Here is a 12,083-nt window from a genome sequence, read left to right as displayed (position 1 = left end):
CCTGGTTCAAATCCCACCTAGTACCAACCTCGTCACGTCCGTTGTGTCCTGAGCAAGACACTTCACCCTTGCTCCTGATGGGTGCTGGTTAGCGCCTTGCATGGCAGCTCCCTCCATCAGTGTGTGAATGTGTGTGTGAATGTGGAAGTTGTGTCAAAGCGCTTTGAGTACCTTGAAGGTAGAAAAGCGCTTTATAAGTACAACCCATTGATTATTTATTTATGTATTTATATGTGTGTGTGTGTGTGTGTGTATATATATATATATATATATATATATATATATATATATATATATATATATATATATATGTATATATATATGTATATATATGTGAATATGTAATTACTCATTTTTGAGCAATACTCTAACAATCCCACTTAAATTTTCATGGATCCAAAACAGCCAGACTCATAAAAGTGTTCAAATAAGTGTTGACTATAAGTTTTTCTTTTTGGCAGAAAAAAGGTTTTTTTTAATGAAAAAAATGTTTTTTTTATGACAAACACACAATATTTAATATTTTATCCAATATTTTATTTTAAAAATATATATGTAATCACTAGTTTTTGACCAATAAAATAACAATCCCACAAAAATTCTCATGGATCCAAAACAGCCAAACTCATAAAAGTGTTGAAAATAAGTGTTGATTATACATTTTTATTATTGTTTGTTTTATTGCATTTTTGTCATTAAAAAGCATTTTTGTTTTTTTTAGTAATTTTTGTTTTTTCTTTCAAAAACAATTGTATAGTTACTAGTTTTTTATTAATAAAAATAACAATCCCACTAAAATTTTCATGGATCCAAAACAGCCAGACTCATAAAAGTGTTCAAAATTAGTGTTGATTATAAGTTTGAATTATTTTTTGTTTAATTCTATTTTTCTCATAAAAAACACTTTTTCTGGAAGTACTGTTTTTTTTTTTATGACAAACACAAAATATTCAATATTTTATTCAGAAAATATATACATATAATTACTAGTTTTTGATCAATAAAATTAAAATCAAGCAAAAATTCTCATGGATCCAAAACAGCCAGACTCATAAAAGTCTTCAAAATAAGTGTTGATTATAAGTTTTCATTATTTATTTTGTTTAATTCCCTTTTTGTCATTGAAAAAACGTTTTTTTTTTCAGAAAACATTTTTTTTGGAAAAACACAAAATATTCAATATTTCCCCCCAAAAAATATACATATAATTACTAGTTTCTGATCAATAAAATAAAAATCTTACTATAAGTGTTAAAAATAAGTATTGATTATAAGGTTTTATCATTTTGTATTTTTAATTCCTATTTTGCAATTAAAAAAAATGTTCTTATGAAAAAAAATGTTAAATTTTTTTGAGAAACACAAAATATTCAATATTCCCCCCCAAAGACATACATACAATTACTAGTTTTTTATCAATAAAATAACAATCCCACTCAAATTCTCATGAATCCAAAATGGCCAGAACCTTGTTTTTTTTCCCTGAAAAAAAAGTTTATTTATGACAAACACAAAATATTCAATATTTTCTTTAAAACAAAACAAAACATATAATTACTAGTTTTTGATCAATAAAATAATAATCCCATTAAAATTCTCATGGATCCAAAACAGCCAGACTCTTAAAAGTGTTAAAAATTGGTTATAAGTTTTCATTATTTTTGGTTTAACTCCCTTTTTGTCGTTTAAAAAAAAATAAAATAATGAAAATCTGACTTTTTTTTTTTTAATGACAAACACAAAGTATTCAATATTTTATTTTAAAAAAAATTGCATATAATTATTAGGTTTTTGACAAATAGAATAATAATCCCACTAAAATTCTCATGGATCCAAAACAGCCAGATTATTAAGTGTTAAATAGATTATAAATTTATATTTTTTGTTAAATGCCCTTTTTGTCATTAAAAAAAAACATTTTTTTCTGAAAAAAACAAAAAATAAATATTTAATATGTTCTTTAAAAAATATATTAATTTAATTACTATTTTTTGATCAATAAAATAACAATCCCACTAAAATTCTCATAGATCCAAAACAGCCAGACTCATAAAAGTGTTGAAAATAAGTGTTGATTCTAAGTTTTTATTTACTATTTTTTGTTTGATTCCTTTTTGTCATTGAAAACCCGTGGGGTTTTTTTCCTGAAAAAAAAAAAGTTTTTTATTAATGACAAATACAAAATATTCAATATTTTCTTTAAAAAAATACATATAATTACTAGTTTTTGATCTAAAAAATAACAATCCCACTAAAATTCTCATGGATGGAAAACAGCCAGACTCTTAAAAGTGTTAAAAACAAGTGTTGATTTTAAGTTTTTTTTGTGTGTGTGTGATGCCCTCTTTGTCATAAAAAAACGTTTTAGGGTTTTTTTCTGAAAAAAAAAAAAAAAGTTGTTTTTATGACAAAATAATTATTTGTAACATTTTCTTTAAAAAATATACATAAAAATGCTAGTTTTTGATCTGTAAAATAACAATCCCACAAAAAATTTTAACGATCCAAAACCATAACGTTTTTTTTTTGTTTTTGTTTTTTTTATTCACTTTTTGTCAAAAAAAAACAAACAAAAAAAAACATGTTTTTTTCCTGAAAAATATGTTTGTTTTTTTAATGACAAACAGAAAATATTGAAGAGTTTGGTAGGATGGTATGTCCGGGTGTTGTTGAGCATACGTTCATGAGGCCGCGTGCCACAGATTGGACTCGGGGAAGACTTTGAAGCCAAGATACTGTACGGTCGCTCGGAGCCAGTTGGGCTGCTTCCATCCCATAATAACCAGCGGCTGTCACGTCAAAGTGCTACCTCAGAAGTCAAAGTGCTACCTCAGAAGTCTTCTTCTGGCCGATCGCTTTGCCGCTGGTGAAGAATCTTCTCATCATCTTTTTACCTTCAAGCAACCAAACTACTGACTCAGCACTTTTCTTGCTCACTAATCTCTCAACTTGATCCTACTGGCTGATCACACTGTACATACTGTACATACTGTAGGACCAAATATTATCAACACACTGTATGTCAGAAGAGGACATTTCTGCTGAGCTAAAAGTCTGCTCTGGCTCTCTCGCTGATGTCACTCGTCACTCGGCAACAGCTCTGCCTTTTTAAGGTGCGCACTCTGCTTTCATGAAACGTCTTTCACTTGCATATGCCATTATATTGAATTAGTTTGTCCTCGTGGGGGGCCGATACTTTTTATAGTGGTATAGTACCAAATATGATTCATTATTATTGTGATACTATACTAGTACCAGTATACCGTACAACCATAGTGTGTGTGTGTATATATATATATATACTGTATACAGTGGGGAGAAAAAGTATTTAGTTTTAAGTTCTCCCACTTTAACAGACAGAGGTCTGTAGTTTTCATCATAGGTACACTTCAACTGTGAGAGACAGAATGTGAAAAAATCCAGGAATTCACATTGTAGGAATTTTAAAGAATTTATTTGTAAATTATGGTGGAAAATAAGTATTTGGTCACTTCAAACAAGGAAGATCTCCGGCTCTCACAGACCTGTAACTTCCTCTTTACGAAGCTCTTCTGTCCTCCACTTGTTACCTGTATTAATGGCACTTGATTGAACTCGTTATCTGTATAAAAGACACCTGTCCACAGCCTCAAACAGTCAGACTCCAAACTCCACTATGGCCAAGACCAAAGAGCTGTTGAAGGACATCAGGAAAACAATTGTAGACCTGCACCAGACTGGGAAGAGTGAATCTACAATAAGCAAGCAGCTTGGTGTGAAAAAATCAACTGCGGGAGAAATTATCAGAAAATGGAAGACATACAAGACCACTGATAATCTCCCTCGATCTGGGGCTCCATGCAAGATCCCGTCCCGTGGGGTCAACATGATCATGAAAACGGTGAGCAAAAATCCCAGAACCACACGGGGGGACCTGGTGAATGACTTGCAGAGAGCTGGGACCAAAGTAACAAAGGTTACCATCAGTAACACACTACGCCGACAGAAAATCAAATCCTGCAGTGCCAGACGTGTCCCCCTGCTTAAGCCAGTGCATGTCCAGGCCCGTCTGAAGTTTGCCAGAGAGCACTTGGATGATACAGCAGAGGATTGGGAGAATGTCATGTGGTCAGATGAAACCAAAATAGAACCTTTTGGTATAAACTCAACTCGTCGTGTTTGGAGGAAGAAGAATACTGAGTTGCATCCCAAGAACACCATACCTACTGTGAAGCATGGGGGTGGAAACATCATGCTTTGGGGCTGTTTTTCTGCTAAGGGGACAGGACGATTGATCCGTGTTAAGGAAAGAATGAATGGGGCCATGTATCCTGAGATTTTGAGCCAAAACCTCCTTCCATCAGTGAGAGCTTTGAATGGTTGACCAAATACTTATTTTCCACCTTAATTTACAAATAAATTTTTTAAAATTTCTACAATGTGAATTCCTGGATTTTTTTTTCACATTCTGTCTCTCACAGTTGAAGTGTACCTATGATGAAAACTACAGACCTCTGTCATCATTTGAAGTGGGAGAACTTGCACAATCGCTGGCTGACTAAATACTTTTTTGCCCCACTGTATGTATATATATATATATATATATACATACATACATTTTCTACCGCTTATTCCCTTTCGGGGTCGCGGGGGGCGCTGGCGCCTATCTCAGCTACAATCGGGCGGAAGGCAGTGTACACCCTGGACAAGTCACCCCCTCACCGCAGGGCCAAATATATATATATATATATATATATATATATATACATACTGTATATACTGTATATATATATGTATATATATATATATATGTATATATATATACTGTGTGTATATATATATATATATATATATATATATATATATATCAATGTTATAAATGATCAACTTATTTAAAACTTAATTACATCACATCACATCACACACACACATATATATATAAATATATATATGTGTGTGTGTGATGTGATGTAATTAAGTTTTAAATAAGTTGATCATTTATAACATTGATTTTGATTCATTATATATATATATATTTTTTTAGCAATTAAATTAGATATTAAAATTAAAATCGCACTAAAATTCTAATGGATCCGAAACCTCAAAAGTAAAAAAAAAGTCCGTCAATTATCAGTTTTTTCTATATTTTTGTTTCACGCCCTTTTTTCACGGATGTTTTTTTTTTTTATGACAAACACACAAAATATGCAAACTCTCCCCCCCAGAATATGTCGGTGTAATATTTGATGAGATGTTATTTAAGGCTTAAATAAATCAATAATTCCTAACATTGATTTGGATTCATTATTATTTTGTTTAGCAATGAAATGATAAATAAAAAAAATCCCACAACAATTCAAATGGATCTGAAACTTGCTAGGTGTTCAAATCTATCGATTTGTAAGTTTTTATTATAATTGTTTTGTTTAACGCCCTTTTTGTCACAGAATATCTAGGTTGTTGTTTTTTTAATATGTAACAAACACACAAAATATGCAATATTTCCCCCCCCAAAATATATCAAAGTGTAATATCGGCATCTGTATCTGAACTTTTCTACCATAAAACCCATAAAAAAAATGTGTCTTATTGTCATTCAGTCCTGTCAGGGTTTTTTTGCCAACGATGGCAATAACGTGCCTTGAATGCAACACTTGATCATAAAAGCGTCTTTAAAAGGTATTTATCCAGTGAGAAGACGTACCAGGCAGGACCATGACCCTCCTCACCGCTCGTACTCAAACAGCTGGCATCAGCTCCCACTTCCTGTCAACCGCCGCCGCCATCTCGGGAGGCCAAGCAGGACAGTTGTGTTGTGCTTTGAAGAAGCGGCCAATCAGGGCTCTCCTTACATCCTCACATGTCACAGCAGGAAGAACTTTGCCAGGTGTGTGTCATGACCCTGCTCCATCTCACCCAGGACCAGGACCAGGACCAGGACCAGATGCCTGGAGAGAATAGTTTCAATGTTAGCGCCCCCTGCTGGACCACTTCAAGACAACAGCTCCATCTTCATCCTAAATCAGGGGTCGGCAACCCAAAATGTTGAAAGAGCCATATTGGACCAAAATTACAAAAACAAATCTGTCTGGAGCCGCAAAAAATTAAAAGCCATATTACATACAGATAGTGTGTCATGAGATATAAATTGAATTAAAGCTGCAAGCAGCGTTGGTCGGGCCCGCCTTTGGCTGCTGCTGCCGAGACTCAAGCCCTGGTCTTAGTCAGACCTACATAGAAGTTTTTTATTCATGTCTCTACGACATTCCTAACAGAAGTTACAAGCAGTTTTGTCAGTGTTTTTTCTTAGGGGGCGCTAGAGCGCACTTTTGGTTTTTGGGGTTTGGTTTTTTATTAGATGGCAATTTTCGCCAGTCCTAATGTGTGTGTAAAATTTGGTGAGTTTTGAAGCATGTTAAGGGGGTGAAATTACAGATCGTTTTTTCTGGATGTTGTTGATAAATGGCTTTTGCTTTGCATAGTAGTGCTTTAACTTGCACCTTGAAGCATTTTAAGGGGGTAAAATTACAACTAAAAGAGGCAAAAATTACATTTTTTAGGAAAATTTGCGCAGGTTTTTTTGATGGTGCGTAAAATCTAAACCGGAGCAGTAATCAAAACTCTTTCGATAACTTTTAATAAGAAGGGTTCAAACTCTCTTGTGTGCGAGTTTGAAGCTGAAACGACCAACACGCTCAGAGGAGATAACGTTTGAAAAAGGTGACGGGTGTTTACAAAACTTTTAAAAAATATAGAAATTTTTGCAATTGTATTAAAAAAAACAACAACATTGTAGATACATTGAGTGTGGAAAGTATTCAGACTCCTTTGAATTGTTCACTTTTTGTTTCATTGCAGCCATTTACTAAAATCCAAAACGTTTATTTTATTTCTCAACAATGTACACTCAGCCTTATATTGGGACAGAAAAAAAAACAAAAAAATTAGAATTTTTTGCAATTGTATTAAAAATAAAAAATGACAAAGTATTCAGACTCCTTTTAATTGTTCACGTTTTGTGAAAATCCAAAAAGTTCATTTTATTTGTCATTAATGTACAAACAGCACTTTATTGGAACAGAAAAAAACAAATGTAGAATTTTTTGCAAATGTATTAAAAGTAAATTACTCAAAAATGACCTGAAGATACAGTGAGTGTGGAAAGTATTCAGACCGCTTTTAATTATTATTTGTTTCATTGCAGCCATTTGCTAAAAATCAAAAAAGTTGATTTTATTTCTCATTAATGTACACTCAGTATTCTATTGGGACAGAAAAAAAAAAAAATAGAATTTTTTGCAATCGTATTAAAAATAAAAAATGACAAAGTATTCAGACTCCTTTTAATTGTTCACATTTTGTTTCATTGCAGCGTTTTGTGAAAATCCAAAAAGTTCATTTTATTTGTCATTAATGTACACTCAGAACTTTATTGGAACAGAAAAAAACAAATGTAGAATTTTTTGCAAATGTATTAAAAATAAATTACTCAAAAATGACCTGAAGATACAGTGAGTGTGGAAAGTATTCAGACCGCTTTTAATTATTCTTTGTTTCATTGCAGCCATTTGCTAGAAATCAAAAAAGTTGATTTTATTTCTCATTAATGTACACTCAGAGTTCTATTGGGACAGGAAAAAAAACAAAAATTTAGAATTTTTTGCAATTGTATTAAAAATAAAAAAATAACCTTGTAGATCCTCCTTTGAATTGTTCACTTTTTGTTTTGTTGCAGCCATTTACTAAAATCCAAAACGTTTATTTTACTTCTCATTAATGTACACTCAGCCTTATATTGGGACAGAAAAAAAAAAAATTGAATTTTTTGCAATCGTATTAAAAATAAAAAATGACAAAGTATTCAGACTCCTTTTAATTGTTCACGTTTTGTTTCATTGCAACCGTTTGTGAAAATCCAAAAAGTTCATTTTATTTGTCATTAATGTACACTCAGCACTTTATTGTGACAGAAAAAAACAAATGTAGAATTTTTTGCAAATGTATTAAAAGTAAATTACTCAAAAATGACCTGAAGATACAGTGAGTGTGGAAAGTATTCAGACCGCTTTTAATTATTCTTTGTTTCATTGCAGCCATTTGCTAGAATTCAAAAAAGTTCATTTTATTTCTCATTAATGTACACTCAGAATTCTATTGGGACAGAAAAAAAACAAAAATTTAGAATTTTTTGCAATTGTATTAAAAATACAAAAATAACCTTGTAGATCCTCCTTTGAATTGTTCACTTTTTGTTTCGTTGCAGCCATTTACTAAAATCCAAAACGTTTATTTTATTTCTCAACAATGTACACTCAGCCTTATATTGGGACAGGAAAAAATAAAAAAATAAAGAATTTTTTGCAATTGTATCAAAAATAAAAAATGACAGCTACACTGACTCCTTTGAATTGTTCACGTTTTGTTTCGTTGCAGCCGTTTGTGAAAATCCAAAAAATTCATTTTTATTTGTCATTAATGTACACCCAGAACTTTATTGGGACAGAAAAAAATAAATGTAGATTTTTTTTTCAGATGTATTAAAAATAAAATGACAAGTAGATACAGTGAGTGTGCAAAGTATTCAGACTCCTCTAAATTGTTGACTTTTTGACTTGTTCAACGTGACTAATGGACTGTTGTAAGACGAGTGTAGCGCGTGAACGCCATGGAAGGCGGGCAGAGAGGCCCCGGGGCCCTCGCTGTGCAGGATGTGCTCTTCTGAAGCAAACACTGCGGCTCCGAGTCCAATGTGAATATTCCAAGCAGGCTTAGTGCTGATAAAACACTTTTCCCAGGATCAATAATGTAGGCGGCTGAGCTTAGTCCACTTCTTTGCATATTTTAAACGCAAGCAGCTTTAAAGACGCTGCGCAATAAAAAAAAAAAAAAAAAGTATTTGACCTGTGGCTAATCCTGGATGTCTTGGCAGGTGACGTGGACGCCATCTTAGCTCCTTTGTCTCCTCCAGCAGGACCAGACTGTGGGTCTTAAGGTAAGTCCACATTCAGCCGCAGTCTTTAGAGCACTATTTTATTACTAGGTGGAACTGTTAAAACCTCGCAGCTCAGTCGGAAGACTTTCACTGTAAAAATAAGAGTGCTATTCTTTTTAAAAAAATTCCAATGCTCTGTGAAAATTACTATAAATTGTATTATTCAAAAAAAAGGCAGCTCAGTCACCAGAATTTTACCTTCAAAATTAGAGTGGTATCCTTTAAAAAAATAATAATAATAAAAATTCCAATGCACTGTAAAAATGACCATCAATTTTATGATAAAAAAAAAAAATGGCAGCTTAGTCGCCGGAATTTGACCTAAAAATAAGAGTGGCATCCTTTAAAAAAAATAAAACATTCTAATGCACTGTAGAAATAACCATACATTTTATGATTAAAAAAATAAATAAATTGGGAGCTCAGTCACCAGAATTTTACCTTCAAAATAAGAGTGGTATCCTTTAAAAAAAAAAAAAAAAATACATAAAAATTCCAATGCACTGTAAAAATGACCATCAATTTTATGATGAAAAAAAATTGGCAGCTTAGTCGCCGGAATTTGACCTAAAAATAAGAGTGGCATCCTTTAAAAAAAAATAAAACATTCTAATGCACTGTAAAAATGACCATCAATTTTATGATTAAAAAAATAAATAAATTGGCAGCTCAGTCGCCAGAATTTTACCTTCAAAATAAGAGTGCCATCCATTTTCTACCGCTTATTCCCTTTCGGGGTGGCGGGGGGCGCTGGCGCCTATCTCAGCTACAATCGGGCGGAAGGCAGGGTACACCCTGGACAAGTCGCCACCTCATCGCAGGGCCAACACAGATAGACAGACAACATTCACACACTAGGGACCATTTAGTGTTGCCAATCAACCTATCCCCAGGTGCATGTCTTTGGAGGTGGGAGGGGCCTATCCCCAGGTGCATGTCTTTGGAAGTGGGAGGAAGCCGGAGTACCCGGAGGGAACCCACGCATTCACGGGGAGAACATGCAAACTCCACACAGAAAGATCCCGAGCCTGGATTTGAACCCAGGACTGCAGGACCTTCGTATTGTGAGGCAGACGCACTAACCCCTCTGCCACCGTGAAGCCCCAAAATAAGAGTGGTATCCTTAAAAAAAAAAAAAAAAATTCCAATGCACTGCAAAAATGACCATCAGTATTTATGATTAAAAAAAATGGTAGCTCAGTCGCCAGAATTTCACCTTCAAAATAAGAGAGGCATCCTTAAAAAATAACAAATAAAAATTCCAATGCACTGCAAAAATGACCATCAATTTTATGATTAAATAAAAATGCCAGCTCAGTCACCAGAATTTTACCTTCAAAATAAGAGAAGTATCCTTTAAAAAAAATGCTTTCTTTTTAAAATCCCCATGCACTGTAAAAATGACCATCAATTCTATGATTAATTTTTTTTTTAATTGGCAGCTCTATTGTCATTATTTTACTGTGGAAATTAAAGGGGTACTCTTTTTTCAATTTACAGTAATGCACTGTAAAAACAACGATCATGGATTTGACGGTTAAAAAAAAAAAACTGGCAGCTCAATCGCCAAAATTTTACACATAATCAAAAAAGCTGTTACATTTTTTATATTTATTTCCAAGGCATTGTAAAAAATATTACAGTAAAATATGGCAGTTCAGTCGCTAGAATTTTACCTTCAAAATAAAAATGGTATCTGTCAGGTTCAAACACTGATGACATCTATTAAACGAGACAAGAAGCAAGGAATCAAACAGAGACAGAATTAAATTTGGCTCATGAAATCAATGCCTGATTACATGGCAACAACTGTTTCTAAGGGAGGGGGGTCGTAAACAGCCATGGCCTTTCTTACAAAACAGTTCATAGAAAAGGTCGTTAAACCGCACAAAGACCGTCTCTGCTTTCTAGATCTCGGGTAAAGACAAAATCTTCCTGTGGACTACAATACATCAAAGAAACAGTGGAGTTTTACAAGCCTTCTGGTTGGTAGGATCAAAGACAGCTTTTGTCCTCTCGCAGGCTGAGCTGAACTCAATGGAACACAAAGTTTTGTGATAACTTAGATACAATTATTTTGACAGTATCCTTTAAAAAAAAAAAAATAGAAAAAATTCCGATGCACTGTAAAAGTGATCATCAATTTATAATAAAAAAAATAATTTAAATTAAAGGGTTACCTGTTTTTCAATTTACAGTAATGCTATGTAAAAACAACAATCAAAGATTTTACGGGGGAAAAAAAGTAGCAGCTCAATCGCCAAAATTTGACACATAATCATAAAACTGGTACACTTTTTATATGTATTTCCAATGCATTGGGAAAATTATTAGAGTAAAATATGGCAGCTCAGTCGCTAGAATTGTACCTTCAATATAAGAGTGGTTTCCTTTAAAAAAAAAAAAAAATTCCAATGCACTGTAAAAATGACCATCAATTTTATGATAAAAAAATAATATTGGCAGCTCAGTCGCTAGAATGTTACCGTAGAAATTAAAGGTGTACTTGTGTTTAAATTTACAGTAATGCACTGTAAAAACAACAATCATAGTTTTTACACTAAAAACTGGCAGCTCAAATGTCAGAATTGTACCCTTTTTCATTCAACGGTTACAGTTTTTATATTTATTTACAATGAATTGTAAAAATGACTGTATATTTTACAGTAAAAATAGGCAGCTCAGTCAAAATCATTTTACAATAAAAATAAAAGTGATACTGTTTCATTTACTATAACGTCGTGTAAAAACGACTGTAGAGTTTATGGTAAAAACAATACAAAAGAAAACCTAGATGCTCTGTTGGCAGAATTTTACAGTAAAAATAATAATGGTACTGGTTTTTCAATTTACAGTAATGCACTGTAAAAACAACTGTAGAGTTTACGATAGAATAAAAAAACTTGGCAGATCTGTGAAGAATTTTACCATCAAAATAAAAGCAATACTGTTTCATTTACAGTAACATTCTGTAAAAACTACTGTAGAGTTTATGGTGTAAAAAACAAAATTGCAACTCAATCGGCAGAATTGTACAATAAAAATAACAATGGTAATGTCCATCCATCCATCCATCCATTTTTCTACCGCTTGTACCTTTTGTATATATATA

The 12,083-nt window shown here is 32.8% G+C and overlaps 1 long non-coding RNA gene across 1 annotated transcript in view; it reads left to right on the top strand.

The window, feature by feature from the left end:
* LOC133543664 (uncharacterized) overlaps positions 1–9,023 on the top strand; it is a 62,816-nt gene extending 53,793 nt beyond the window's left edge. The window contains exon 3 of the long non-coding RNA XR_009804469.1: positions 8,909–9,023. This is a non-coding gene — a long non-coding RNA (uncharacterized LOC133543664). The remainder of the gene's footprint in view (positions 1–8,908) is intronic.
* The last annotated feature ends 3,060 nt before the right edge of the window (positions 9,024–12,083 follow it).

This window comes from Nerophis ophidion, linkage group LG26 (assembly GCF_033978795.1).
Source record: "Nerophis ophidion isolate RoL-2023_Sa linkage group LG26, RoL_Noph_v1.0, whole genome shotgun sequence".
Taxonomy (NCBI): domain Eukaryota; kingdom Metazoa; phylum Chordata; class Actinopteri; order Syngnathiformes; family Syngnathidae; genus Nerophis; species Nerophis ophidion.
This window is presented reverse-complemented; position numbering and strand designations above follow the sequence as displayed.